Genomic DNA, 7,440 nt, shown 5'->3' with positions numbered 1-7,440 from the left:
CCAACACAGAAGGGTTAAGTAGCTGGCACAAAGTCACACAAATGGGGTTTTAGTTGAAGCAATGCTAGTTGCTATAAGATATAAACTCCTAAATCTCAGTGATTTTAATCAAGATGCATAAATTTCTCACTCACCCAAGTCCAGCATAGGGGTTCCTGAGTAGCAGGTGGCTCTCCTCCAAATGGTGATTCAAAAATCTGGCTCCATCAACACCCTGGTTTCGCTATATTCAACAGGTGATTTCCAAGGTTCCCCTGATCATCCGCATCAAACTGGAAGAAGGAAAGAATACATGGGTTCAAACACAGAAGCTTGTGTGCCAGGCCTAGTAGTGGCAGGCATCTCTACCACTCATATTCCATTGGCCAAAGCTCAGTATATGGCTGTCCAGTTGTAAGAGGCCCAGAGAGAACTTATCTGGGAGGATAAAGGAAGGGGTTGGGGGCAAAGCTAGTCAGTGGCTACCTCAAGGAGTGGGTGTGAAAGTACAGGCTCAAATTCAAAACTGTCCCATTCACAACCCAAGACCTCTAGTTCATGGTGTACACCGTGTGTTTTTGAGAGAGAGAGAGAGAGAGAACACAACCAGGGGAGGGGCAGAGAAGAGAAGGAGAGAGAGAATCCCAAGCAGGCTTTGCACTGACAGTGTCCGATGTGGTGCTTTAACCAACGAACCGTGAGATCATGACCTGACCCAAAACCAAGAGTCAGACACTTAACTGACTAAACCATCCAGGCACCCCTACACCATGTATTTATTGTGTGCATCAAATAACAAGATTCAAGATTCAACTATATGAGTTCAGGGGTCAAAAGAGACAGAGCGAGAACAATTTGAGTTACATGGTAGGTCCAGCCCATGATTCCACCAAGGGTGTACCTGCTCTAGAAAGAATATAAGATGGGAAATGTGAACTGCTGCTGCCTCAGTTTATCTCAAAGAGTGCTTGCCCATAATACAGCATCTCATTGCATACCGGTCTGTGATTCTAGCACTTAAGGACACCCATTTTTCTATCACTTATCTCCTATTTATTAAACACACAGACATAAATACATTTCATCATAAATATTACTGTAATGGGATTATATAAACAAAATATGCTTTCTATGACTTATAGTCCCTTTTAGAAATCTGAAGGATAATTTTGATTATACACCCATTTGCCTTATCCACTGAATTTAGAACATGCCCTGATGTATCCTGAATCTCCATTCTACCCAGACTGTAGATCTCTCTCCCCACTCACACTTCGGTGAATTTCTCTCTACTGCATGTGAGTTTTATAGTGTTAGTACACACCCTCTGAAAATACAGACAGTGGAACTTTTCGCATTGCTATGTAAATCTGCAGATTCACCGCTCAATAAGTATTGACCTGTTGACTTTGCCTTTTTTCTACCTTGTAGGCATTTCCAGTGATCCAGAAGTTTGGAGAAAGAATATGTCTCATGAAAGTCACTTTTCCCTAAATGAGTAATCTAGGGGACTCACGTAAAAGCAGGCTGACAAATGTTATTTCAAGATTTAAAAACAATGTCTTTGAATCCTGCCTCAGTAAGTGAAAAAATCACAAGCTCTCAGCTTGCTGATCATCTCCAAGGCACTCTCTCTTATTATATATTGACCACATGAAAAAAATATATGACAGGAAACAGAATTTCAAGCATTATTAGATTATCATAGTTATAATTCTATTGATCTCATCATTTGCTAAATGTGATGTATTATGCCAGAGCAGTGAAGAAGTCCCTGTCCCTGCCCTCCAGGATTGTACCCAGCGTAGACAGACAATGCATGCATTATCAAACAAAAACAAGATAATCGCTAATGGCAATAACTGGTGTAAAGGAAATCAAATTCAGGTGGAATGTTGGAAAGTGTCCTGAAATGGGAAAGTGGCACGCAGCTTTAGATACGTGGTCAAAAAAGGCCCAGGTGATGAGAAGTCTTGCCTGGTGAGACGTGGAGGAACAGTACTCCAGGCATCAAGACCAACCACTGCAATGGCTTTGAGATTAGGATGGTTTGGAGAAACTGGAAGAATACCATGAGCCTTTGGGGCTGCACTGGAGACACTGGACGTGAAGTAGAAAAGGAGCCAGGGGTGTGGCCATGGCCAAGGTGTTTCCGTGGTCTGTAGAGTCTGGAGGGCACGACATGGCAAGTGTGAATTGTGTTCTAAGAGTAATAGAAACTGTGGATGAGGGGAATGAGCAGAGGACAGTTGTAGTCTGTTTTGGGAGGGGTTGTTGGTTTTACTATAAGGATCACTTTGTTGGTTGTGTGCAGAATAAGTTTTTGCTGAGGATGGGAAGGTTGGCAAGAGTAGAAGCAGAGAGACCAACTGGATGATAAGAAATGACAGCTTGGACTGCAGAAGGAGACTTGGAGGTAATGAATGTGTCAGATCGAGGACACAGTTCGCAATGGGGCTTTTGGGATCTGCTGATGGGCACAGCATGGGCTGTAAGGGAAAACAAGGAATCGAAGTGACTGTCAGGGGTGCAGCTTTGGCAGCTTGCAGAAGAGTTGACAGTAGCTAAGAGGGAGACGGCTGGACGAGGTGTTCTACAGGAGTGGTAGAAAGCCCACCACCACCCCAGCCCATCACTTTCAAAGGGCTCCTCTGGGACCAGTTCTTCCAACAGGCATTTGCCTATAGGAAGGCAACATGGGCCCTGCCCTCAGAAAGTCCTAAGCTGCAAGGAAAAATGGATGTGCAGACAGATCATCATACTGAGAGAGAAAGCCCACAGGCATTCTCGGAACAAAGGGAGAGACAGAAAACCCAGAGTGTGGACTCAGACGAGTTTTCTGGAGGATATGGCACCTAGCTAGGACTTGAAAGATGAATAACAGCCAAAGAGGTTCCGTGGGGCAACTGGGCAGAGCAAATGCCGTGAGCAAAAGCAGAGCACTGGGACATCATTACACCTGAGTGCAACCAGTAAGGGCAGAAGCAGAGGACAATCAGAGATGGTGTTGGAGATGTCAGCAGGTCCCAGTCATGGACAGAGCTTAGCATCTATCCCATAAGCCTAAGGAGAAAGCCACTGAAGAGTTTAAGAAAGAAGTGCCAGGGTCAGACTTGTAGGATCACAAACAACTTGTAGGTGGTGCAGATGGTAGCAAAGAGGGAAATGTCTTTGCCATTCATTGCTTCTGCCACTCATTTTGTCCTTGACTTTGATTTATTTCCCTATTGCTGTCTGTCATCTCCTGGTCTGGAAGATGTGATGTCTTATCCTCTATTGAATCCCTGCCTTGTCTCAGATGACACCTAGCACGGAGTGAGAAATCTATAGTGTTCCCTGATATATCGCCTGGCTAGGATTTCAGCAAGGTCTTCATCAAAAATTTGGGGATCCTAGGAATAAAAAAAATCCCCCCACAAATTCACCCCGCTTCTGCAGCCCTGTGGCCTTTTAATATCTCATTCAAGAAAGTCTTCATTGACTGTTGGACACGTATTTGCATATCCCCACCTAAGCCTTTAGTTGGGGATCCCTCCCAAAAGGATTTTGCGAGCCCCATGAAATTAAATAAAATTGTGGATATGTATGTGTGCTTTTCTTCTGGGGAGACCGTCCATACCTTTCTTCAATGATCATACACCACTGAAACAGTCTTAAACAAAGTCTTCTCTCCCAAGTTTCATCAACTGAGTTTAACTCTTCTTCCATGAATCTTTCCTGCCTACCAGGAAGCATTCCCAAACTGACCTCCTATGGCATATGCATTCTGTACCATGTATTTGGGTAATTCCACTGTGTTTATCATCATAAAAACTAAGACTTATCAAAAAATTGGTAACAAGTTTGTTTCAATTATTAACACTTTAAAAGAGCCGTAAGGACTCTTTTCTTTTGCTGCTTATACAAAAATTAAGTATTCCACCCAACATAACTACCATACACACATATGCATACCCAGCACACATACATGCACACCACACACACACACACACACACACAAGCACACACACGACTTTGGCCAAAACAAATAGTAGAAGAAATTTCCAGCAACTTCTGAACCAAAGAAAATAGGAATAAACCGGGCCATGCCACATTAATTGCAGCGAAGTGTGTGGGCACTGGAGTCAAATTGCCTACAGTTGAATGTTGGCTCTTCTACTTGCTAGCTCTGTGACTCTGGGCAATTTAATTAATCATGCCTCGATTTCCTCATTTGCCAAATCTGTCATTTGTCTCACTTTACCCTGTAAGGCTCTTGGGCGAGAGTCACACTGTCAAGATGACTTGTACCTTATATTTTAGCTTATAATGTATCGGTTCAACTTTTGCTGAATTGGACGTCCGTTCTGCCCATTCTGCATGGTTTAGAGCATAAAGTAGGATGACTTATCTAGAGTTGATGCCCATCTGTCTCTAGAGCTGAGGCTTTGAATCCCACCTCCATTCCTCATTAGTGGTAGGAATGGAATTTACAAGGATGATCTGACCCAAAGCTCTCCTCTTATCCTGAAGTTCAGTACAGCCCAGGAGAGTCAAGTGTCTTGCCCAAGGTCGCCGAGTGGGTTAATGATAAAGCTAAGACTAGAACTCAAAACTTCCAGTACCCAGCCCAGTCCTTTTTAGCAAGTATTTACTAAGTGCATCTTAATGCTCCAGGGTCTGTGCTTATAGACAGGATTGAAGCACAGCCCCTGCTCACAAATATGTCACAGTCTAGCAGATTTTATTAAACCCAGCAGGTGGCCAGTTGCAATGCTCCCTAATTTTGTTTGAGCTGGGGTCTGAGAGGGAAGGGAAATGCATGGTGCTTTCCCATCTTGGGCTTTTGGGGAGTTGATTCCCAGCCACTGAGTATTCACAATCTGGACAGCTTCTAAGCCTTAACCTGTGCCAGTTCCCAGCAGAAAACATGCATGTTCAAAGCTGTACTATGTAAACTTCAAATGGAAGATGAGAATGCTTCTGAGGAGGAAAATGCTGGCAGTAGGAGAAATCAGACCAATGATTTAAGCTTAAAGGAAAGAGATTATGTTTGGCAAGATGTTTGGAGCTGGGGGCTCCAGGGCTGGCTCGATAGATTTGTGACTTCAAACCATGCAGCTGATGTCTCTCACCTTCTCCCGTTTCCCCCTCATAGTCTCAAAGTGGCTACCCTGTCTTTAGGTGTCACCGTTTCACATAACCACATTTAAAGGCAAGAAGCAGGAGGCATCCAAGGCATAGGAAGTGAGAAGGGGAGAGAGAGAGAGAGAGAGAGAGAGAAGGGGAGAGAACACCTCCATGCATCTCTCCTTCTACAAAGGAAGAGAACTATGTCCTGGTTATTTGGAAGACGTCCCCTTCCACAGAACATTGCACAGAATGGGGTCACATGCTTGCCCTGCTGCAAAGGAGGCTGAGAGAGCATGGATCTGTCATTGGTCCTTCCAACCGACATGACTAGAGGCAGGTAAGGGGAAGTCAACTTTGGGATGGTTATTGGGAGCTAGTCAAAAAATGTTTGCCATGCCCAAGCTGTTTAGGTTTGTCCAAGGGATACCTTATCCTAGGACTACATATTAACTTGGGACTTAGCTGTTTAGGCATACTAAACAGCTCTACTTGCAGAATTATATCCAGGAGTTGGCAAATCCCTGCTCCTCCGGCACAAGAGCACTTCCCAAACCAAGTGAAAAGGGGAAAGGCAGAGGCCAGTCAGATTTCAGGGACACCTGCTGTTCTACCACACACCATGCTCTGTCAGACCTTGCCCTCCACGCCTCGGTCCTCGGTGGCCGATAATAGTGGAACTCTGTGATTCACGAGGTTATGGAATCCTGCCATTTACTAGGGCTCAACAGTCTACCACCCACTGATACTGAAATTCTACTTCAAGCAGATCTCCGATTCGGCCATCAGCCAGGCCTCAGAATCTTGGCATCCCCAGAACTGCCGTCCACACCACTTTTATTTCTGAGAACTCAAGGGTAAGAAGAGAATTTCAACCCCCAAATTAAGAACGGCCAATTCAATACATCAATCCAGTGAATTCCGAGTAAATTGTCAGTTGCCAAACAGCCTCTCAGGATAGCTGTAATTAAAAAACTAAGTTCTCACAGCCAACTTTGGGCCCACCCATTGGTGACTGTGCCCCCTTCTCCCTCGGGGAATATTCCAAGAGTCTGTGCTGTCCTGGGCAGCTTCTCTTCCCCCATATGAGTAATAGCTCCTGCAAGGGGTGCGTCAGAGATGTCCTGACAGGAGAGTCTGGCTTCCCGCCAGAGGAACCTCTCACTATTTTCCTCTTGCTCGCCTCCTCTCTTCCCTTTTCCTCCTAAAGGGAAAATCTGAGGGTAGGTGTTCAGTTTAGTCAGCCAGGGTGAGCCGCTTTGACTTGTGGGCAGTAAATACTGCTCCCTCACTCTATGCCTGACCTACAAGCATGTTGTTTCAGCCTACCGCCCTGAAGCTTCCCTCCAGAAACCTCAAGGCAGCAGTACATGTTTTCAGTGTTCCTATCGGCTTGGACAGAACATTCCAGGGCAGCAAAAGTCCGCAGCTCTGGCATCATTCAAATTGAGCCAGACTTTCACCTTCCAGCTCTGGGTATTGGCCAAGCTCTTCAACCAGCTTCCCACTCTCTGTAAAACAGGGATAGCAACGCCTCCATTATTGGGTTGTCGTGAGGATTAGAAGACGCCACCTAAATAAAGGGCTTACACCTATAATGATTCCTGGGACATAGGAAGTAATTTTTAAAGGCCACTCACATAGAAATGTGGGGGGGGGGTATGTATGTGTACATGTCTGTGTGCACACATGCATATTCACACATTTATTCACATGTCCATCTGTCAAGTGTCTCTTGCCTACTAAATGCCTGGACCTCGTGTAGATGCTGGATCCATAAACACTGAACAAAAGTGATAAAACTCTATCCTCTATGTTCTAGAGTAACGATAGAACAACAAATAAATATATATGATGACCGGCGTCAGCACGAGCTATGGAGGAAAATCAGGTGTGGTAAGGGAGAGGCATGTTGGAGGGGCTATGGTGCTAATTTGCAGAGAGTGGCCACAGGAAGTCTTTCTGAGAAAGGGGCATTTGAATGGGCCTGAAGGAAAGGAGGGAGTGAGCCATGTGGATGTGCGTGGAGGAACCTTCCCGACAGAGCCGGTAACTCATATCATGTGCAAGCACTGAGGGGAGACAGCTACCTGGCCTGCTGAGGACAGGAAGGAGGCCAGGGGGCCAGAGCAGAGGGGGCAAAAGGGACAGTGACAGAAGCACAGAGAGGTCTCTGAAGGTAGCTCACATGGGATTTTGTGGGCCAGTTTAAGAGATTTGAGTTTTCTTCTTAGGAAGATGGGAAGCCACTGGAGATGTGCGGACAGAGATTTGTCATTCTCCAAATCATGTTTTTGAGGAATCACGCGGGTAAGTCTTCGGGGAAGAGACTGGAGGGCCAAGTGCAGAAGC

This window comes from Lynx canadensis, chromosome F2 (genome assembly GCF_007474595.2).
Source record: "Lynx canadensis isolate LIC74 chromosome F2, mLynCan4.pri.v2, whole genome shotgun sequence".
In the NCBI taxonomy this organism is placed as follows: domain Eukaryota; kingdom Metazoa; phylum Chordata; class Mammalia; order Carnivora; family Felidae; genus Lynx; species Lynx canadensis.
This window is presented reverse-complemented; position numbering follows the sequence as displayed.